This window comes from Bufo gargarizans, chromosome 5 (assembly GCF_014858855.1).
Source record: "Bufo gargarizans isolate SCDJY-AF-19 chromosome 5, ASM1485885v1, whole genome shotgun sequence".
Classification (NCBI taxonomy): domain Eukaryota; kingdom Metazoa; phylum Chordata; class Amphibia; order Anura; family Bufonidae; genus Bufo; species Bufo gargarizans.
This window is the reverse complement of record NC_058084.1, coordinates 293,543,546-293,568,743: the sequence shown is the minus strand read 5'-3', so window position 1 is coordinate 293,568,743 and position 25,198 is coordinate 293,543,546.

The window sequence follows — 25,198 nt, the reverse complement described above, 5'->3', positions numbered from 1 at the left end:
ATTCGCGAATTAGCGAAGTGCCGATATTCGCGATTAAAATTCGCAATTCGAATATTCGTGATCAACACTACAAATTACATCACACTGAGGTTCAGAGACTTTGGGACGTGTCCTCCACTCGGTGATAGTTTCTTCTGAATAGGAATTGCCAAATATGTTGACAAATATCTGCTTGACTGTAGCCTGAAGAGCATCCTGAGAGACAACTTCAGGGAGGCAACAAATCCGGAGATTGTTCCTGCGGTCTGTAAGAGGCACTATCACAGTTTCCCATCATGTCACCTGCTCCTTAACAATGGAAAGTGATTTATGACTAAGTAATTTGTAACAAAACAAATTTCTTGTCAGAATTCGGCAAAGCTGACAAATCAAATTCTTCAAAACTTTGCTCATCTCTAGTCACATAGATGAAGGGGGGGGGGGGGACATTTAATTTTATCCTTTCATAAATGACATATGCTCAGTGTTAATGCAGCAAAACCTCTTAATTTTATCTTGTATTGTATGATCTTCTCTATTATCTACTAAATATATGTATGTACTGTGTTAATATTGTATATAAGTGCATAATATAGAAAATCAACATACATAATGAGTGTTCTCAACTAATACTTGATAAGTAATAAGGTTACTTTCAATATCACAGTGGCAATAATGTAATCTGTCAGATCAGAGCCTTTTTATCCTTTAATTTGTTCAAAGTCTCTTTCTGCCTGTGATGCTATTCTTTGATGTTACATCAAATGAAAAAAGATTAAAGTGCAACACAAATTTATCACTGCTGACATATTTGTGACTTAGGACCATCACTTTTTTTTCTTCTTTTGGTCTGTGGCCAAAAGCCAAATGTTCCCATAAATTAACAAATGGCAGCCCCAAGAAGATGTGAAGGTGATGTCAAAATGTAAGTTATGAATATCATTTTCTCTTGTTTTTAACATACATACCAGTAGATTGTATCTATAGCATTTGCACATATTAGTTAAGTGATGCAATTTCTTCTGTTCACTGCATTAACTGACAACATTCTGATATACTGTACTTGGCTAATGTCAATTAGGTTTATATCACTGCATGTTGCAAAAAATAAAAATAAAATATAATATACTGTTTATTAGCTGTGGCATATACAACCGAATTCCAGACAACACGTTAATGCAAGGCTTTGAATTGATGAATTGGGGTAAGTGAAAAAAATCACACTGTACTGCCTATGATAAACTACATGTCTAACCACAACAGAGGCAGTAAGGCAAGAATGTACAAGAAGTGTTCCCACAGGCAATCACATACAATATATGTTGTCAAGTTCTACCCCATTATGTAATTAGCAGATTTTGTTTCAAACTGTTCCTGTTTTTATATTGATTTTGCCTTTCTAGCAGTAGGAAATTAATAACTTCCAGCATACAGTGGTATCTAGTCGGCTATTAAGACATAAAACAACACAAATGTCCAATATGTACTGAAAAACATGCAGGTTTAGGACTAAAATAGGCTAGGACATCTAATATCTATATGCCAAACCATCATATGCTAGTTATCAGCCTAAATATGTAGTGCCTGGCATGACTGACCAGCAGGCATTATTCTATTGTTATCTCTTGACAAAACACTCTAGTTAGAAAAGGAAAAGGGGAGAGGGGTTAAATAGCAAAAGCCTGCCTGGCCTCATAACCCATACATGAAATTGCAGCAGATTTGCTGCACAAATTTCATGGTCTGAAAATCAGTTCCAGATACAGTATCTGACTGGGATTGTTTAATAAGCAAATGGTTTTCTACAAATCACCATTTAGATGAAATGTATAGTCATGGAAATGTATGCAATCAATTTGCCACTTGTGAACATAGCCTTAGATTGTCAATAGGTCCCTTTGTCAAAAATCAGTCTATAGGCAGCAGACAGCCTTCATTGTCAGTGAAATAATGAAATAAATTAAACTAGAAGCTAGTCAGAAAACAACTTTAAAATAAAAAGAGAGAAAACTTAAAGAGGTTTTCTGCATATATTAATGGTTAAGGGAGGGCCCCTAGCTTGCATTGCCTCCTGAAAGACCTATAGTCTTTGCTCCCTGCTGCTCTGGTTCTGTCAACTGGCTCCCATTCCTCAGTCTTTTTCTGGCAACGCCATGAACATGGTCACATGCACTGTTGTAGCCAATGACTGACTTCAATGGTAACATGTCAATTACGGACAAGTCAGGGACCAGAAGACGGAGGAATGGGGGCCAGTGTGCAGGTTGTGCATGGTGGAAAGCAGGTAAATATAGTTCTTTCAGAGGTGGTGCAGGTTAGGGGCCTTCCATGAACAGTTAATATTTCTGGAAACTTCTTTGACCTCTTTTCACAAATGGACGTATCTGTATGTCCAGATTGCATTTGAGTCACTGCAATTCGGTGTACATTTACATGCAAACTGTTACCGGACGCTGCGACATGAGAAAATGTCTCAGCATTAAAGTTTCTGCTGTCACGGACAGAGGAGACTCTGATGCAGCCGGCAAGGGGGTGATCCCTTGTCAGCAATCATTCTGATTGGTTAGGCTAGTTACCATGTTCAGGAAAGAATGCATAACAAATTGTGGCATGCATTTTTTCCTGTTACCTCATGTGAAAATGAAAAAGTTAGGTCTTAATATTTTATTGGAAAAAAAATAAAAAATCATAGCCAAGTGTTTCTAAATTCCATGAAATACTTGTAGGGTGAAAGTGCTCACTGCACCCCTCGATAATGCCTTGATGGGTGTAGTTTCCAAAATGGGGTCCGTTTTTGGGGGTTCTCTATCTAGGGTTACATCAGGGTCTCTTTAAATATGACATGACACCCAAACACCATTCCAGTAAAATTTACCCTCCAAAAACAATATTGCACTCCTTACCTTCTGAGCCCTGTTGTGTACCTTAAAAGATGTTTACAACCACAAATGGGTTGATTCTGTAAACTGCAGAATGAAGGTAATCAATATTGAGGTTTGTTTGGTTGTTAACCCCTGCTGTGTTATAGTAACAAATTTATTAAAATGGAAATTTGCACACAAAAAAATAATTTCTTTGAAATTTCAACTTCATGTTGCTTTTAGTCCTGTGGAACACCTAAAGTGTTAAAAAAAAAAATCTGTAAAAAAAAATCTGTGTTAAACAGTTTAAGGGGATGTAGTTTTTAAAAAGGGGTAACTTTTAAAAACTTTAAAAAATGCTTTTAAAATTCTTAAAAGCAGAGAAATTCAAATTGAGAAAATAGAAACGTTTTATACATTTTTAGTATTTTTTTTTGTTATAAATAAAGATATAACATATTGACCCAAATTTACCACTAACATGAAGTACAATGTCTAAATTAGTCTAAATTTTCCTGTAGTATATATTGAGGGTAGCACTTCTTTTAGATTGAGCAATGCCCCTTTTCTGCCTGGGGCTTCTGAGAAGAGTACAAATGTAGCTGGTTCCTACACTGCCCTGAAAATGTCCAAGAGAGGCTGTATATTAGTGTTAGGTTCCCGTCTGCAGAAGCCACCTTGACTCCTGGTAGATGGGCCCAATACACGTTTGATCAAAAATGTGCGCTAAGAGCTTCAATTTTTCCATTTATAGTAGGTATAATACAACTTTAATTTAGAATGATCCCCATTTCTCAGCTCTATTATTTGCATGTGTAAAGTTGTGTAGCCATTTTTTTTAATCAACCATGAAGTACAATGTGTCATGAGGAAACAACCTCAGAATGGCTTGAATAAGTAAAAGCATTCCAAAGTTATTACCGCATAAAGTGACATAAAGTGTCAGATTTGAAAAAATAGGGCTTGATCATTAAGGTCTAAACTGCCTGCAGAGGCAAAATGTTAAAGGGGTTTTCCAGGATTTAATATTACTGACCTATCCTCTGGATTGATCATCAATATTCTATCGGCGGAGGTCTGACTCCAGGCAACCCCGCTGATCAGCTAGTTGAACAGAAGACCGGGCTCTGTGCTAGCACAGCCTTCCCTTTAATGTTTACCTGTTCGCTGTCAACATCGCAGCAGCGAGCAGGTGTAATTACACCTGCTCACCGCTGCAATGCTGGAGGCGAGCAGGTAAACAATGAAGGGAATGCTGCACTCTCACAGAGTGCGGCCTTCTGTTCAACTAGCTGGTTGGTGGGGGAGCCGGTTGTCGGACCCTGACTGATCTGATATTGATGACCTATCCTGAAGATAGATCATCAATATTAAAATCCCAGAAAACCCCTTTAGGCCTCTTTCACATGGGTGAGTTTTCCACGCGGGTACAATGCATGAGGTAAACACATTGCACCCGCACTGAATCCGGACCCATTCATTTCTATGGGGCTGTGCACATGAGCAGTGATTTTGTGCATTGCGTGAAAATTGCAGCATGCTCTATATTGTGCGTTTTTCACGCAATGCAGGCCCCATAGAAGTGAATGGGGCTGCATGAAAATCGCAAGCATCTGCAAGCAAGTGCAAATGCGGTGCAATTTTCATGCATGGTTGCTAGGTGACGATCAGGATAGGAACCCGATCTTTATTATTTTCTTTTATAACATGGTTATAAGGGAAAATAATAGCATTCTTAATAAAGAATGCTAAGTAAATTAGAGATGGAGTGGTTAAAATAAAAATTAAAAATATTAAACTCACCTCATCCACTTGTTTGCGCAGCCCGGCTTGTCTTCAATCTTCTTCTTGGAGGACCTGGGAGGAAAAGGACCTTGGTGACGTCACTGCGCTCATCACATGGTCCATCACCATGGTGATGGACCATGTGATAAGCGTGGAGCCATCACATGGCCATCATATGGACCATGTGATGAGCGCAGTGACGTCACCAAAGGTCCTTTTCTCCCAGGTCCTCAAAGAAGGAGAATGAAGACAAGTCGGGCAGCGCGAACAAGTGGATGAGGTGAGTTTAATTATTATTATTTTTTAACCCCTCCATCCCTAATTTACTTTGCATTCTGTATTAAGAATGCTATTATTTTCCCTTATAACCATGTTATAAGGGAAAATAATAAAATCTACAATACACCTGACCCAAACCCGAACTTCTGTGAAGAAGTCCGGGTTTGGGTCTGGGTACCAAACATGCTGATTTTTCTCACGCACGTGCAAAACACATTAAAATGCTTTGCACTCGCTCTGAAAAATTGTGCATTTTCCTGCGACGCACCCGCATCCTATCAAGCCCTCACATCCGCCATGCCCGTGTGAAAGAGGCCTTAAGGTATCTGCATCAGGCATCACATTCTACATAGTTTTAAAAAATTTGTCAGGATTAAGACAGGTGGTAGACTTAGACAATGCTACTTCATTGTAGTTCTTAAAAAGTGATTGACAGATAGGAGGATCCATCCTTTAAGAATAAAAATATTATGGAATTACTATTACTATTTGGTGCTAATAAGGCTGAAAGTGATGTAACTGCTGTGAAAATGTTGAGACTAATTAATACTAATAAAAAAAAAAAAAATGAATTGTCTTGAAAAAATTTAATACAGTACTGCATTCAAGAGATTCTCCAGTCAATTTATTACATTTAAGTCACCTTTTTAATACTTATATAGGTTCACTCTTTATTCATTCAATTGCATTACTAACATTTATATAGTATGCCAACAGTCCAGTCTAGAAATGAAAATAAATTAGTCCGGTTATGGTCTCTGTGTCAGGTTTAATACTAGTACTTGAATTGACTCAATGTATGGTTTTCATGGTTTCTACCAAAATATATTTAATTGCCCAGGGAAAATGCATTTATTCTGAACAAAACCTTCTAAACAGGACCGTCTCTGTCATTAGAAGAAAATGCACTAAAATCATAGCAAACTTTAGAATTCTGTAATCTTTGGTGCTTCCACTAATATTGTATATTAGTTTGTAAATTAGTTTGTATATTAGTTTGATTGTAGAGTTATATAGGAATTGTCTATGAATCTGTGAATATATTTTTTTATTAAAATTCTTTTATCTAATAATTTTTTCTCACCTTTTTGCCACATAGGAAATTGATCAGTGGTAAGTGTATTAAATGATGTCTGTACGAGTGTTGAGCGAATGAAAGTTAACAAACTTCCTTGAGCTTTATGGTAACAAATCCATTTTTCCTGAAATGACTGTAGAAAAAAGTAATAAAGCCCACCATAATGCCCCCCCAGTAGAAATAATTCTCCTTATAATGTGACAGTGCAAAAAATACCCCCTTGTAATGCCCCCAGTTGAGCTAATGTCCCCATAGTGCCCCCATAATGTGCCAGTATAAAATACCCCTATATAGTGCCCCCCGTAGATGACCCCATAGTACTCCTCTCCCCCCTTCCCCATAGTACCCACCATAATGTGTCCCAGTATAAAATTGTACTATACAGAGAGCCCATATAAAATACCCCTTCTTTGTGGCCTCAGTAGATGCCCCTATAGTGCCCCCAATCATGTGCCAGTAATAATAGCCCCCCTGTGCCAGTAATAGCAGCCCCCAGTAATAACAGCCCCCCCCTGTGCCAGTAATAACAGCCCCCAGTAATAACAGCCCCTCTGTGCCAGTAATAACAGCCCCCAGTAATAACAGCCCCTCTGTGCCAGTAATAACAGCCCCCAGTAATAAGAGCCCCTCTGTGCCAGTAAGAACAGCCCCCAGTAATAAGAGCCCCTCTGTGCCAGTAATAACAGCCCCCCTTTGCCACTAATAACAGCCCCCATTATTAAGAGCCCCCCTTTGCCAGTAATAACAGCCCCCTTTGCCAGTAATAACAGCCCCCCTTTGCCAGTAATAACAGCCCCCAGTAATAAGAGCCCCCCTTTGCCAGTAATAACAGCCCCCAGCAGGTGCCAGTAAAAGTATTGTATATAATGGAAAAAAAAAACACACATACTTACCTCCATGTCAGCGATGCGATGCAGGCCTCTTCCAGCCTGTGTCCCACGCTGTATGGCTCAGGCGGCGCGATGACGTCATTGCGCCGTCTGCGCCAGCCTCTGATAGGCTGCAGGCCTATCAGGAAAAGGAAGGGAAAGGGACACGCCTCTCCCTTCCCTGCCGCAGCACAGGCAGGCATCTGTATCGCTGTCCTGAGGACGGCGATACAGATGACTGGAGATGAGCGCTAACCATAATGCCCCCCCAGTAGAAATAATTCTCCTTATAATGTGACAGTGCAAAAAATACCCCCTTGTAATGCCCCCAGTTGAGCTAATGTCCCCATAGTGCCCCCATAATGTGCCAGTATAAAATACCCCTATATAGTGCCCCCCGTAGATGACCCCATAGTACTCCTCTCCCCCCTTCCCCATAGTACCCACCATAATGTGTCCCAGTATAAAATTGTACTATACAGAGAGCCCATATAAAATACCCCTTCTTTGTGGCCTCAGTAGATGCCCCTATAGTGCCCCCAATCATGTGCCAGTAATAATAGCCCCCCTGTGCCAGTAATAGCAGCCCCCAGTAATAACAGCCCCCCCCTGTGCCAGTAATAACAGCCCCCAGTAATAACAGCCCCTCTGTGCCAGTAATAACAGCCCCCAGTAATAACAGCCCCTCTGTGCCAGTAATAACAGCCCCCAGTAATAAGAGCCCCTCTGTGCCAGTAAGAACAGCCCCCAGTAATAAGAGCCCCTCTGTGCCAGTAATAACAGCCCCCCTTTGCCACTAATAACAGCCCCCATTATTAAGAGCCCCCCTTTGCCAGTAATAACAGCCCCCTTTGCCAGTAATAACAGCCCCCCTTTGCCAGTAATAACAGCCCCCAGTAATAAGAGCCCCCCTTTGCCAGTAATAACAGCCCCCAGCAGGTGCCAGTAAAAGTATTGTATATAATGGAAAAAAAAAACACACATACTTACCTCCATGTCAGCGATGCGATGCAGGCCTCTTCCAGCCTGTGTCCCACGCTGTATGGCTCAGGCGGCGCGATGACGTCATTGCGCCGTCTGCGCCAGCCTCTGATAGGCTGCAGGCCTATCAGGAAAAGGAAGGGAAAGGGACACGCCTCTCCCTTCCCTGCCGCAGCACAGGCAGGCATCTGTATCGCTGTCCTGAGGACGGCGATACAGATGACTGGAGATGAGCGCTAACCATAATGCCCCCCCAGTAGAAATAATTCTCCTTATAATGTGACAGTGCAAAAAATACCCCCTTGTAATGCCCCCAGTTGAGCTAATGTCCCCATAGTGCCCCCATAATGTGCCAGTATAAAATACCCCTATATAGTGCCCCCCGTAGATGACCCCATAGTACTCCTCTCCCCCCTTCCCCATAGTACCCACCATAATGTGTCCCAGTATAAAATTGTACTATACAGAGAGCCCATATAAAATACCCCTTCTTTGTGGCCTCAGTAGATGCCCCTATAGTGCCCCCAATCATGTGCCAGTAATAATAGCCCCCCTGTGCCAGTAATAGCAGCCCCCAGTAATAACAGCCCCCCCCTGTGCCAGTAATAACAGCCCCCAGTAATAACAGCCCCTCTGTGCCAGTAATAACAGCCCCCAGTAATAACAGCCCCTCTGTGCCAGTAATAACAGCCCCCAGTAATAAGAGCCCCTCTGTGCCAGTAAGAACAGCCCCCAGTAATAAGAGCCCCTCTGTGCCAGTAATAACAGCCCCCCTTTGCCACTAATAACAGCCCCCATTATTAAGAGCCCCCCTTTGCCAGTAATAACAGCCCCCTTTGCCAGTAATAACAGCCCCCCTTTGCCAGTAATAACAGCCCCCAGTAATAAGAGCCCCCCTTTGCCAGTAATAACAGCCCCCAGCAGGTGCCAGTAAAAGTATTGTATATAATGGAAAAAAAAAACACACATACTTACCTCCATGTCAGCGATGCGATGCAGGCCTCTTCCAGCCTGTGTCCCACGCTGTATGGCTCAGGCGGCGCGATGACGTCATTGCGCCGTCTGCGCCAGCCTCTGATAGGCTGCAGGCACTAGGCCGGCAGCCTATCAGAGGAAGGGAAAGGGACACGCCTCTCCCTTCCCTGCCGCAGCACAGGCAGGCATCTGTATCGCTGTCCTGAGGACGGCGATACAGATGACTGGAGATGAGCGCTTCCACAATGGAAGCGCTCACCTCCCTGTGCCCCGCTGCCGCCGCCCGCCGCCAGCTCGGGGGGGGGGGGGGGCAATTGCCCCGTTGCCCCCCCCCCCCCCCCCGGATACGCCACTGGGATGAGGTGAGTATATATTTTTTAGTTTTTAAACCCTGATTAACCCCTGTAAGGCCTGAATGTGACTGTTGAATGCGACATCTAAGGGTGATCACCATTCCCCATCATTGTGCCAACTACATACAATGGAATGAGGTTCGTGACAAAGTAATTCATAAGGAATCAAATTTATTTGTGAACGTTGGCGAAGCAGCCGGATCAAATTTTTGATAACTTTGCTCATCTCTAATCTGTACTTACTGAATATGGCAATGTGCATCTGTGTATTTACTTCATCTTGCAGGATGTGCTGATTAATACTGTTTTGTTCTTGATTTTGTAGTACACACTTGTCGGTGTGGCTACCTCCATGTTGATTGAACTATTACTGACCCATCCTTTCCATGGGTTGTTTTTAATGTGTGATATATAGCTCTGCCTTCTGCTAGCATAGAGCAAGGTAACAAATTGTGGCCTGCTGTTCTAGAGAGCTAACGATTGTACCACAGTACAAATGTGGGTTTTGCTCTGCTTGAACTTAGATGCCAATATGGCACAGAAATAGATATTAAATAGAATAGGTTCCCATCCAGACTGAGGTCACCTTGCCATGGTGGATGATACAGATATTTTGATCTAAATATATTGGCTTAGCAACTCATGTTTATATACGTAGTATTAGTATCAGTTTATATACTTTACATTTGTAGAGTATTCTCTTTTCCAATGTCCTATACTTTTTAACCACCTCCTGTCCGCACGTTGACTATAAACGTCCGGGAGGTGGTTCTCTATCTCTGAATGGACGTTTCTGAACGTCCATTCAGAGATCACAGCTGCATGCTAATCGTGCAGCTGCAGAGTGGCTTGCTCGCTGTCAGTGACAGCAGGGCAACCCTTAGAGAAGGCAGGGACAGTTCCCAGGTGTCCCTTCCTTCTAGATCGCTGCATACACAGCACTCACCGAGCACAGTATACCGCTGTACAGCCTCTCTGTGTATTTCCCCTGTAACTGGGGCTACTATGTCAGCCCCAGTTACAGGAGAAATCAATAGAGGGGAAAAAAAAAAGAATGAAGTTAAATGTCCCCCAGAGGTCTTGTATCTTTATGGGGGACAAAAAGTGTAAAAAAAATAAAAATAAAGTGTTAAAATAAAAAGATAAAAAAAGGTTTCACGGGTAAAAAAAATAATAATAATCCCCAAGTAAGGAATAAAAAAAAAATTAAAAATAGAAAAAAATAAAATAGACATATTTGGTATTGCCGCGTCCGTGACGGTCTGCTCTATAAATACATAACCTGATCCACCCATTCAGATAAACAGTATAACAAATAAAAATGTAACTGTGACAAAAAGTGCAAGTTATCAAAAAGGCGCATATCCTACAAAATGGTACCAATAAAACCATCACCTCATTACGCAAAAAATAATCCCCTACATAAGAAAATCACAAAAAAAAGAATATATATATATATATATATATATATATATATAGCTCTCAGAACATGGACACATTAAAGCATTATTTTTTGTTTAAAAAATGCTATTATTGTGTTAAACTGAAATAAATAAAAATAGTATACATATTAGGTATCACCGCGTCCGTAACAACCAGCTCTATAAAAATGTCACATGACCTAACCCCTCGGGTGAACACCGTAAAAAAATAAATATAAAAACTGTGTAAAAAAAAAGCAATTTTTGTCACCTTACATCACAAAAAGTACAACACCAAGTGATAAAAAGGCATATGTCCCACAAAATGGTACCAATAAAACTGTCACCTCATTTCGCAAAAAATTTGCCTCTACATAAGAAAATAACTAAAAAAAATAAAAAAATATAGCTCTCAGAACATGGACACATTAAAACATATTTTTTTTGTTTAAAAAATGCTATTATTGTGTAAAACTTAAATAAATAAGAAAAAGTATACATATTAGGTATCACAACTTCCATAACGATCTGCTCTACTAAAATGTCACATGAATTAAATCCCCAGGTGAATGCTGTAAAATAAATAAATACAAACTGTGCTAAAACAACAAATTTTTGGGTCAACTTGCCCCATAAAGTGTTATAATGAATGATCAAAAAAATCATATGTACCCAAAAATAGTACCGATAAAACTGTCACCTTACCCCTTTGTTTCCAAAATGGGGCAACTTTTTGGGAGTTTATACTGTAAGGGTGCATCAAGGGGGCTTCCAATGGGACATGGCATCTAAAAACCAGTTCAGCAAAATCTGCCTTCCAAAAACCCATGTGGTGCTCCTTTTCTTCTCCGCCCTGCCGTGTGCCCATACAGCAGTTTACGACCACATGTAGGGTGTTTCTGTAAACCGCATAATCAGGGTAATAAATATTGAGTATTGTTTGGCTGTTAGCCCTCGATATGTTAAAGAAAAAAATTGATTAAGATGGAAAATCTGCCAAAAAAGTTAAATTTAAAAATTTGATCTCCATTTTCCTTTAATTCTTGTGGAACGCCTAAAGGGTTAAAAAAGTTTGTAAAATCAGTTTTAATTAACTTTAGAGGTGTAGTTTCTACAATGAGGTCATTTATGGTGGTATCCACATCGTAAGCCCCACAAAGTGACTTCAGACCTGAACTGGTCCTTTAAAAATGGGTTTGGGCAATTTTCCTAAAGAAATTAAGAATTGCTTATAAAATTATAAGCCTTCTAATTTCCTAAAAAAATAAAATTACATTTCCAAAATGATGTCAACATAAAGTAGACATATGGGGAATGTTAAGTAATAAATATTTTATGAGGCATCACTTTTTTTGTTTTAAAAGCAGAGAAATAGAAATTTAGAAAATTTTAATTTTTTCTACATTTCTGGTAAATTTGGGATTTTTTCATAAATAAAGGTGAAATATATTGACTCAAATTTATGACTATCATGAAGTACAATGTATCACGAGAAAACAGTCTCTGAATGGCGTGGATAAGTAAAAGTGGTCCAAAGTTATTATCACATAAAGTGAGATATGTCAGATTTGCAAAATTAGGCCTGGTCAGGAAGGGGGCAAATGGCCCGGAGGTGAAGTGGTTAAAGGGGTTGTCCACTGTGGAAAATTCGATAACAAAGCTCAGGTGGGTTAAAAACAAAAAAAACTTGCATCACAGATAGTCCACCACCCCTGTTATTCTTACCACTGGTCTCTAGTTCCTGGTCAAGACACTAAAATGCAAGGAGATTTTTGCAAGCCAGTAGTGTTGGGCAAGCATGCTCAGACAAACACTAATTTTACTCGAGCAGTGCGATGCTCGACACATCACGGTGTTCGACCGAATACCATGTGTGCTCGAGCAAAATGCCCGAGTCTCCTCCCCGCAAGTTTGTTGTCTGCTACGCAGCCAATAAATGTGCAGCTAAGTACTGCCATTCACCATGATGCCATAGCCATGTTGGCTACTGGCACTACAGTAATTGGCTGGCCAGAACGCTTCATCGGGTGCTATATAGCAACCGATGACACGTGTTTGGCTCAGCCTAAGTCAGGGAAAGCTGGAGAGCAGAAGGAAGAGATAGTGTAGGGAGTGAAATAGGAATATTTTAGCTTTTAAACTTGTTATAGACCCAAAGTTTTTTTTAAGGACTATTGTTGTCTGACATTCAGTTTGGAGTTCAGGAGATTGTCTTGACCAGGACCACAACCCTACATGCATTGAAGCAACTGCTATGTGATTGGTTGACTAGATAATCGCATTAATGAGAAATAGAACAGATGTTCCTAATAATTCTTTAGGTGAGTGTATATATATATATATATATATATATATGTATATATAAGAATGACACCGCAGCACATCCGTTTGGTGAAAAAAGTGGGACCCTTTATTCACCTATGCGACGTTTCGGTCCACTTGCTGGGACCATTATCAAGCAATACAACATTGTAAAGACTGTGGGTATTTATGCAGTCATGACTAATTATCTTGCATAAGTGACAATTATTGAAATATTCCAAAAACAAAATATACAGTACATATCATCAGATAAAAAATGTGACCAGTCTGGAGGGTAACAAAAAGTGAAACCGTAATCGGTATATACAAAACCCCCAGATATACATATTCATTGTTATTACAATCAAAATACATAAGTGACAATAAACTGTGAATCATCATCACCTGTAAGTGTAAAAAGTTAACAGGACAGGGCGTGGAATCAGGCGTGCTCAATCCTGGGAGGATACAATGTAGCGAGTTGCGTCGCATGGATCTGGCGTCCCAGAACTGCAGTTGCGCATGACCGTGACGTCACTATGGGTGATTCACGTGACCAGTCAGCGGAACGTCACATGGTAGACAACGTAACACTTCGCTGTCATAGAAATAAGTATACATACAAGCGTACCTTACAGGAGAATCATACAGTAGTTCGAGGAAAAGACACCGGGGTTATATGGGCGGATGACGTGCAATTATACAAATCACCGTCACTCGGCATCTGCATACAGAAAAAAGGGGGAGGGGACGGCGTCAGTCGTCACCCTCCCACTACGTTCGTCACAGTTTAACCCCTTGTCGGGTGGAAATCCTCCACAGTAATTATATAAATACGCTTGTGACAGTAATAAATGTGTAATGTAATCCGCAGTAATCCAGGGAATAGGCCGTACATGACCAGAATGAGCATCTCGCCTCCCTTTGAGCAAAGCCCTTCCAACAGCAGGTCCTGAAAGTGAAACAGTAAAAGAAATATATTATCCAAATATATTCATTAAAAACAACAATTTTTTCAACACATACATCGGCAGGAAACAGAATTGGAGGGAATCATATGAAAAGCCAAGGCCTATATTCTACGTTCAAACCCATCGGTCGAATGGTTTGTAACTTAAAAATCTATTCGGACTCACGTTTTTTAAGCATCCTTATGCGGTCACCTCCAGTCCGCGGTAACGGAACATGATCAAGGATCATAAACTTAAGATCTCCTTCAACATGATCCATATCCGCGAAGTGGTGTGAGACAGGCAGATCCATACGTTTTTTCCGTATAGAGAACCAGTGTTGGTTAAACCGGGATTTAAAGTCACATGTGGTTTCACCCACATATAATAACTTACAGGGGCACCATAAAACATAAATCACAAAACACGAGTCACAGGTCAGATAAAATTTAAGGGGGTAAGAGATCCCAGTTCATGGATGAGTGAATACCCGTCCCTTCACCATGTATTTGCAATTTACACAGTGGAGGCACGGGTAGCTGCCATTATTTTTCGGGGCCAAAAGTAATTGGCGTGTGCTTTTTTGTGAGCCTATATCGTTTTTGACTAATTTGTCTTTTATATTGCGGGCTCTCTTATAAGAAATGAGCGGTCTGCTGCAGAATTCAGGGATATTTTTATGTTCCGTTTTGAGAATTGACCAGTGTTTATTTAGTATCTTATTGACATATGGGCTTGCTTCACAAAAGGTAGAGACAAAAGGTATTCGCTGAAACTGCTTTCGTTGAGTACCTTGAAACAGTTCGCTTCTTTCTTTTTGGTTAATGCGTTTAAGTTGTTGCTGCAATACAGAAGCAGGGTACCGTCTTTGTCTGAAGTTTTGTGTCATGGTATCCAAAGTTGCATTTAATGTCGAGGTATCACTGACTATGCGTTTCGCCCTGATAAATTGGCTATAAGGTAACGACCGCACCATCATCCGAGGATGAGCACTGTCAAACCTCAGAATGGTATTGCGGTCAGTAGGTTTAGTGTAAACCTCAGTGCTCAACGCATTGCCAGTGTACCTTACATTAACATCTAAAAAATGTAATGTATTGGTAGAAAACTCCAAAGTAAATTGTATGTCTGGAGTCAAACTATTTAAAAAATTGTGAAACAGGTGTAACTCCGAGGCAGTACCTGTCCAAATAACAAAAATATCGTCTATGTATCTCCACTACCTCAGCACATGGCTGAAGTGGTGGGACACATAGACGTACCGTTCCTCCAAATGGGAGACGACCATGTTGGCGTAAGTGGGGGCCACATTCGTCCCCATGGCCGTCCCTCTGATTTGCATATAATAATCATCCCCAAAGAGAAAATAATTATTATGTAAAATCATGCGTAACAAAGCCAAGAAAAAAGTTTGTGCCTCAATCGTGTAGTCAGAATTGGCTAAAGCGGATTCCATAACTGTCATCCCTAGATCATGCTGTATAGAAGTATACAGACTGACGATGTCGAAGGAGGCCAAAATGGCGTCCTCCGGCATCGTCACATCTGCTAACTTAGACAAAAAATCTGCAGTATCGCTCAGATAAGATCTTGAGTTGATCACATACGTCTGCAAAATTTTGTCTAGAAAAATTGAAGCGTTGCTGAGTAGAGAACCACGGCCAGAAACAATAGGTCGGCCGGGAGGACACTGTAAATTCTTATGAATTTTTGGTAATAAATAAAATAAAGGGGTGACTGGATGTTCTATCTGCAGGAACTCGCTCAGTTGCTCATCAATGAGGCCAGTTTGTGTGTAGGTGTTGACTAATGACTTAAATTCACATTGTATATCAAATCTGGGATCCCTTTGGAGTTTGACATAAACTGCGGAGTCTGATAACTGACGGAGTGCCTCTGTCAAGTACATGGCAGTATCCAGTTGTGGAGGCAATGTGGACTTTCTTTCGGTTCCCTCACCACTTGACATCAAAAAGAGGTATGAACGTGATACTAAAAAATGCCTTACTTTGGAATTACACTCCACTACTCTGGTGGAATATGTGAAAACCAACCGTATACCGAGGGGGATGCGTGTACAACCAAGATCCTCCATGTATTCCAATGATCGAGAATTCCGGTCGAAATACGAACAAATTTCTAACAAATACTCTCTGGATCTAATGCTTCTAAATATTGAATTTATGCGCAAAGATTTATTCTCTACAGCCACAAATAAGACCGAAGATGAAGCTGCATTGAGGGCAACCATGTCTACACAGGACTTTGACGACTACTATAACAAATTTCAACCCCATCTTAACAAACTTAAAAGTGACATCCAAGAAACTAAGCGAGGAAAATGGCAAAGAGACACAACCGACTATACTACGGGGCACGTTTATAATTGGAATGAAAGTAATCGATCAAATCCAAATCCGAGCCAGAAAAGAACCAAAAAGCGTGACGACTTCAATACTGGTAATTCAGCTGCTTTTTTAGGACCTCCACCAAACCTTGGAAAAAAGCCACAAGAAGGAGCGGTCGAAACAGAAATCGGTACCGTAAAGACAAGAAGCCAAAAGACGCTGAGAAAGACCAATGCTTGACGGTGGTAAATATATCTTCCCACATATTGACACCTGCACAAACACAATTACTTGAAAAGGGTCTAAGTTTTTGTCCAGCCAGTGTCATTAATTGGTATGAATTGGAAGCCGATTTGTTGTATTTTTTTAGACTAATTAAACTAAAAATCAATTTTCAGGATGTATACAGTCTTACTACTCAGCCTATGCATGAATTACGCCTGTCTGATTGGGGACTGCGGGTTAGGAGGGATTTTTCCCCCAAAATTTCATCTAAGGCTTTTGACGTGTTTTCAGATGCGGTGTTGGGTGATATACAGGAGCTAAAACAATCCGGGCTCTTGGATTGCATCCAACACCCCAATATCTCTAAGCAGGAATTACATGCACTTGAGCAGTTGATCCATGACCACTCCCTCACCATCAAGTCTGCCGACAAGGGTGGTGCGGTGGTGGTCATGGATACTGCCATGTACTTGACAGAGGCAGTCCGTCAGTTATCAGACTCCGCAGTTTATGTCAAATTCCAAAGGGATCCCAGATTTGATATACAACGTGAATTTAAGTCATTAGTCAACACCTACACACAAACTGGCCTCATTGATACGCAACTGAGCGAGTTCCTGCAGATAGAACATCCAGTCACCCCTTTATTTTATTTATTACCAAAAATTCATAAGAATTTACAGTGTCCTCCCGGCCGACCTATTGTTTCTGGCCGTGGTTCTCTACTCAGCAACGCTTCAATTTTTCTAGACAAAATTCTGCAGATGTATGTGATCAACTCAAGATCTTATCTGAGCGATACTACAGATTTTTTGTCTAAGTTAGCAGACGTGACGATGCCGGAGGACGCCATTTTGGCCTCCTTCGACATCGTCAGTCTGTATACTTCTATACAGCATGATCTAGGGATGACAGTTGTGGAATCCGCTTTAGCCAATTCTGACTACACGATTGAGGCACAAACTTTTTTCTTGGCTTAGTTACGCATGATTTTACATAATAATTATTTTCTCTTTGGGGATGATTATTATATGAAAATCAGAGGGACGGCCATGGGGACGAATGTGGCCCCCACTTACGCCAACATGGTCGTCTCCCATTTGGAGGAACGGTACGTCTATGTGTCCCACCACTTCAGCCATGTGCTGAGGTGGTGGAGATACATAGACGATATTTTTGTTATTTGGACAGGTACTGCCTCGGAGTTACACCTGTTTCACAACTTTTTAAATAGTTTGACTCCTGACATACAATTTACTTTGGAGTTTTCTACCAATACATTACATTTTTTAGATGTTAATGCAAGGTACACTGGCAACGCGTTGAGCACTGAGGTTTACACTAAACCTACTGACCGCAATACCATTCTGAGGTTTGACAGTGCTCATCCTCGGATGATGGTGCGGTCGTTACCTTATAGCCAATTTATCAGGGCGAAACGCATAGTCAGTGATACCTCGACATTAAATGCAACTTTGGATACCATGACACAAAACTTCAGACAAAGACGGTACCCTGCTTCTGTATTGCAGCAACAACTTAAACGCATTAACCAAAAAGAAAGAAGCGAACTGTTTCAGGGTACTCAACGAAAGCAGTTTCAACGAATACCTTTTGTCTCTACTTTTTGTGAAGCAAGCCCATATGTCAATAAGATACTAAATAAACACTGGTCAATTCTCAAAACGGAACATAAAAATATCCCTGAATTCTGCAGCAGACCGCTCATTTCTTATAAGAGAGCCCGCAATATAAAAGACAAATTAGTCAAAAACAATATAGGCTCACAAAAAACCACACGCCAATTACTTTTGGCCCCGAAAAATAATGGCAGCTACCCGTGCCTCCACTGTGTAAATTGCAAATACATGGTGAAGGGACGGGTATTCACTCATCCACGAACTGGGATCTCTTACCCCCTTAAATTTTATCTGACCTACTGACTCGTGTTTTGTGATTTATGTTTTATGGTGCCCCTGTAAGTTATTATATGTGGGTGAAACCACATGTGACTTTAAATCCCGGTTTAACCAACACCGGTTCTCTATACGGAAAAAACGTATGGATCTGCCTGTCCGAATGGATTTTTAAGTTACAAACCATTCGACCGATGGGTTTGAACGTAGAATATAGGCCTTGGCTTTTCATATGATTCCCTCCAATTCTGTTTCCTGCCGATGTATGTGTTGAAAAAATTGTTGTTTTTAATGAATATATTTGGATAATATATTTCTTTTACTGTTTCACTTTCAGGACCTGCTGTTGGAAAAGCTTTGCTCAAAGGGAGGCGAGATGCTCCTTCTGGTCATGTACGGCCTATCCCTGGATTACTGCGGATTACATTACACATTTATTACTGTCACAAGCGTATTTATATAATTACTGTGGAGGATTTCCACCCGACAAGGGGTTAAACTGTGACGAACGTAGTGGGAGGGTGACGACTGACGCCGTCCCCTCCTCCTTTTTTCTGTACGCAGATGCCGAGTGACGGTGCTTTGTATAATTGCACGTCATCCGCCCATATAACCCAGGTGTCTTTTCCTCGAACTACTGTATTATTCTCCTGTAAGGTACGCTTGTATGTATACTTATTTCTATGACAGCGAAGTGTTACATTGTCTACCATGTGACGTTCCGCTGACTGGTCACGTGAATCACCCATAGTGACGTCACGGTCATGCGCAACTGCAGTTCCTGGAAGCCGGATCCATGCGACGCAACTCGCTACATTGTATCCTCCCAGGATTGAGCACGCCTGATTCCACGCCCGGTCCTGTTAACTTTTTACACTTACAGGTGATGATGATTCACAGTTTATTGTCACTTATGTATTTTGATTGTAATAACAATGAATATGTATATCTGGGGGTTTTGTATATACCGATTACGGTTTCACTTTTTGTTACCCTCCAGACTGGTCACATTTTTTATCTGATGATATGTACTGTATATTTTGTTTTTTGAATATTTCAATAATCGTCACTTATGCAAGATAATTAGTCATGACTGCATAAATACCCACAGTCTTTACAATGTTGTATTGCTTGATAATGGTCCCATCAAGCGGACTGAAACGTTGCATAGGTGAAGAAAGGGTCCCACTTTTTTCACCAAACGGATGTGCTGCGGTGTCATTCTTTTTTCTATATGATACACCTTGGCAAGGTGACTCCACCGCCGGCACCCACACATTCTACTATCAGGAGTGCTGCCTTGAATTTCCATTTCCATATATATATATATATATATATATATATATATATATTTGTAAATTCTTTATTTTCCATTTTCATATAATTGAGCAACCAATATGCATTGGAATGACAGAAAAAAGAATGCAGTTGTGACTAAGCTTCACACGTCATACAGTAGCAGACAATTAAAGTTGTATAAAATACATACATGTGTCCAAATGTTTAACATATCAAAATGGCTATAGACAATATCAATCAGGATGAGGAGAGCATGGGTATTATTTTTCTTACTTTCTCCGGAGTGTTAATAACGCTCTCTAGCTAGCGATAAACAAAACATCAAATAGTGATTGAAGACAGAGAAAGAATAGGTAGAGAGGGAAGAGAAAAGATTAAGAGTAAAAGCAAGAAGAAGCGGGATAGGTGGGGGGGGGGGGGATTTGAAGGGGGGAGGAGGAGCCTATAAATATCACAGTCTAGGTCTTAAGATTGTTGTGTCTGTATAGTTAGGACTCACCTACGTCAGAGATCTCCAAGGGTTCCATATTTTTGCGCATTTATCATGTGTCCTGTCAATCCAGCTAGACATTTCCTCAAATCTGCAAATTTGAGTCACCTTAGCTGACATTTCATGTACGGAGGGGGGGGGGGTTAGTATCAAGCGTAGAGGAATTAATGCTTTAGCTGCCGCTATGATATGTGAGATTAGGTTCTTTTTTGAGGGGAGTATTGCGGTGTTGGGAGCGCAAGCGCCACTATTTCCAAAGTAAGCTTAAAACCAAGGGTTGTAAGTCTCCTGATCAGTGCTTCTACATCTCTCCAATAGGGCTGGATCTGCGTGCAATTCCACCAGATGTGCGACAGGGACCCTACGCCACCTCCACACCTCCAGCATTCTCTGGTAGACGTCAGGCGTCTTTTGTACAAAAATTCAGGAGTTTTATACCACCTTGATAGGAGTTTGAAGTGATTCTCCTGTAAACGGGTGCATCGAGAAAAACCATGTGAACCTCTTAGTATCTGTTTTACTTCAGTATCTGTTAGAACCTTATCTAACTCTTTCTCCGACTCCCTGATGTACACAGGTTTTAGAGATTCACCATCACCTCCCACCACAGGGTAGAGCTTTGACACTTTCCTAACCGCAGACAGTGGTGACAAGATTCGTTTTTCGAATTCAGTCAAGGACCTTTGGAGAAGGTACTCCAATGTCAACTCCCCACATACAGCTTTAATATGAGGTTTAGCTAAGAAGAAACCTGGGGATTCAGTAATCGAGCTCGGAAGCGCTTTCAGGATGGAGACTTCGAGATTTTGCGTAATTTCTCCTAGTTTTACCGACGTTAGGGAGTTCCATAAATGTGGTTTGTCCAAGCTGCCATGGTTTAGAAGGTCTGGTAATAGGCTCACTGGCAGCAGAGGTAATGGATCAGGGGCTAATTTCCCCCTCATTTCTCTCCATACCTCACCAAGACCCCGAAACAATGGGTCTAAAGTCTTGTCATTCCGGACGTTCCTATCTGGGAACTACAGGTGTTTTTGAAAAAGCTTCCCTACGCTATGACTACAAATGGCTTGAAAATGGACGTCTTTTTGGGTCTGCCATGCCAATGAGGGGGACAGGGGACATCCCTGCCTAGTTCCGTTGGTTATGTCAAAAGATGGTGAGAGCGTGCCATTTACTTTCAACCTGGCATATGGGTTTTGGTATAGAGTGAATATCACTCTAGTAAAAGCGTCTGGAAAGGCAAAGCGCTGCAGAGTTAGTTTCATGAACAGCCAGTTGACTCTGTCAAACGCCTTTTCAGCGTCTATACTTAGTAGGGCTAAGGGTAGTTTCTTTCTGTGTGGCATATGTATAGCATGAAATATCCTGTGGGAGTTGTCTTTTCCCTCTCAACCCTGGATAAAGCCAGACTGTTCATGACCAATCAAGGCTGGCAGGAAATTGCTTAGTCTACATGCCAAAATCTTGGCCTGCAGTTTTAAATCCAAGTTCAGGAGGGAAATCGGGCGGTAACTGCCACAATTCAAAGGGTCTTTACCCTCTTTAGGTATCAGAGTGACATAGGATTCAAGCACCTGCTTAGGCAGGGAGTTCCCCTGCATGAGTGCATTGCACATTTCCGTGAACCTAGGGATGAGGATATCCTGGAATTTTTTATAATAAAGCAGGGGTAGGCCATTAGGTCCCGGGCTTTTCCCGGGGGGGAAAGTTTTGAGAGTGCTAATTACTTCCTCAGCCGATATCGGGCTAATGAGGTAATTTGAGTCCTCTGGTGTTATAGTCGGGAGATGTAGGGAGTCTAGAAAGTTTCTGATGCAGCTCTCTTTGGAGTTTCTTATCAGGTGATCCTATCTGATGTAAGTTGTATAGTTTCGAATAGAACTCTTTAAAAGCTCTGGCTATTTCTGGGGTGTCCTTAGTCAAATTGCCATTTGGCTGTTTAATTGAGGAGATTCTTGACTTTCGTAAGCAAGAATGACATCAGCTTTCCTCTTTTATCTCCATGAGCATAGACCTTATGCTGGAAATTCATCATTTGTTTTGCTACTCTATGGCTGAGAAGATTTCGGAGTTTAAGTCTGAGTTCTGTCAGTGTTTTTTTATGCTTGTTTCGCAATGAGGCTTTATGCTTCCTCTCAATTGTCGCTATTTCTGCTAAGAGTGTATCGACATCTTTTTGCTGTTCTCTTTTTACTCTGGTGTCTAAGGAAATAAAACAGCCTCTAACAAACGCCTTGTGGACCTCCTATACAATAGGTTGCGAGCTGTGTGTGGAGGAGTTAAGTGCGAAGTATTCTACCAGTTGAGTCCTGACCTGGTCTGTATGGAGTTGGTTGTATAGCAGAGATTCATTCAGCTTCCAGCTCCAATCTCTTTTTGGTAGGGAGGTCAGGGTGAAGGACGCCAGGCATGGAGCATGATCAGATACGGTGATATTACCAATGTCTGCTGTTCTGAAAGAGGGAAGAAGAGATGAAGAAGTTAGTATATGGTCCAGACGTTGATATGTCCCATGTGGAACTGAATAGAAGGAGAAGTCCTTATCTGTGGGATGAAGACTGCACCATACATCAATTAGGCGTAAATCCTGGAGTTTCTTATGGAGTCTACTAAGAAGCCTTTGTGTCACTCGGGATTTAGCTGAGGATGAGTCGATTGTAGGGTCTAGTACTAGGTTTAAGTCTGCTCCTAGGATTACCTGCCCTTGAGCAAAAATTTTAAGTGTGTCTAGGGCTCGTCCTAGTATACTCGTCCTGGCATTAAACTGTCACCATGTCTGCAGATATGGTGACAGCGCTCAGTGCCGGCTGTTGCACACAGCCAGGCACCCAGGGTCAATGCCGAGGGGGGTCCTGTGATCCCCCCATATTGGCTATCACAGAAACTTAAAAGTGGCCAAAGATTAATGTTTTTAACCCTCCCTGCACCCCTGAATGCATTTATGTCGGCAGGGTGCAGGGGGGAGGTTTGTGGGCATTTGCGGGCGGTGCGGCAGTTGCGCCTCCCTCTGAATTTTCATTGGTGGTCCGTGGTATACCAGAGTGTCAGCACATTGCTGACACTCTGGTATAAACGTCTGATATCGCTGCGATGTCAGCCGTTTCACCCTTTCCATACCGCGGTCTGTGCGGACCGCAGTATGGAAAGGGTTAAGTCAGGGAGCTCCCCTCCTTCCCCTTCCCCGTCTGCTCAGTTGTGGCAGACGGAGAAGGTTCCCATGGCAACAGGACACCTTCTCAGGCATCCTGCTGTCCATGGTGCTGAACAGATCTATGCTATTGTACTGTATTGTACTGTACTGTATTATACAGACATCAGACCCACTGGATCTTCAAGAACCAAGTGGGTCTGGGTCCAAAAAATGTAAAAACAGTGAAAAAAAGATAAAGATAATAAAAACACATTTATCACTGAATAAAAATTAAAAAAAATAAAATACAATACACATATTAGGTATCACCGCGTCTGTAACGACCTGATTTATAAAACGGTCATGTTACTTTCCCCGCACGGAGAACGCCATAAAAATAAAAAAATAAAAACTATCAGGAAATTGAAATTTTGCCCACCTTACTTCCAAAAAAAGGTAATAAAAGTGATCAAAAGAGTCGCATGTACGCCAGAATAGTACCAATCAAACCGTCACCTCATCCCGCAAAAAATGAGCCCCTACATGATACAATGGCCCAAAAAATTAATAAAAAATATGGGGACACTATAACATGATTTATTTTTATTGTGTACAACGTAAAGTATACATATTAGGTATCACCGCGTCCGTATCGACCAGCTCTATAATAATATCACATGAGCTAACCCCTCAGATGAACACCGTAAAAAAATAAAAATAAAAACTGTGCTAAATAAACAATTTTTTGTCACCTTACATCACAAAAAGTGTAATAGCAAGCGATCCAACCAACTACCGAATCAGGGTCATAAATAATGAGTTTTGTTTGGCTGTTAACCCTTGCTTTGTAACTGGAAAAAAAATAGTAAAATTGAAAATTTGCCCAAAAACTGAAATTCTGAAATGTCATCTCTATTTGCGAATAACTCTTGTGGAACACCTAAAGGGTTAACGACGTTTGTACAATCCGTTTTGAATACCTTGAGGGGTGTAGTTTCTTAGATGGATTCACTTTTATGGAGTTTCTACTCTAGGGGTGCATCAGGGGGGCTTCAAATGGGACATGGTGTCCCAAAAAAACTGTCTAGCAAAATCTGCCTTTCAAAAACGTATGGTATTCCTTTCATTCTGCGCCCTGCCGTGTGCCTGTACAGTGGTTTATGACCACATATGGGGTGTTTCTGTAAACTACAGAATCAGAGCCATAAATATTGAGTCTTGTTGGCTGTTAACCCTTGCTTTGTAACTGGAAAAAAATTATTAAAATGGAAAATATGCCAACAAATATTGAAATTGAAATTTTGAAATTGTATCTGTATTTTCCATTAATTCTTGTGGAACACCTAAAGGGTTAACAAAGTTTGTAAAAAATCTGTTTTGAATACCTTGAAGGGTGTAGTTTCTAGAATGGTGTCATTTTTGGGTGGTTTCTATTATATAAGCCTCACAAAGTGACTTCAGACCTGAACTGGTCCCTAAAAATTGGGTTTTTGTTCAGAACAATTTCAAGATTTGATTCCAAACTTCTAAGCCTTGTAACATCCCCAAAATATAAAATATAATTCCCAAAATGATGCAAACATGAAGTAGACATATGGGGAATGTAAAGTAATAAATATGTTTGGAGGTATTACTATGTATTATAGAAGTAAAGAAATTGAAACTTGGAAATTTGCAATTTTTTACCAATTTTTGGTAAATTTAGTATTTTCTTATAAATAAAAATTTATTTATTTTTAATTCATTTTACCAGTGTCATGAAGTACAATATGTGCCGAAAAAACAATCTCAGAATGGCCTGGATAAGTTAAAGCGTTATAAAGTTATCACCACATAAAGTGACACTGGTCAGATTTGCAAAAAATGGCCTGGTCCTTAAGGTGAAAATGAGCCAGGTCCTTAAGGTGTTAAGGACTATTGTGGGTGGCAGAAATATATATTTTTAGTGCAACCTGCAC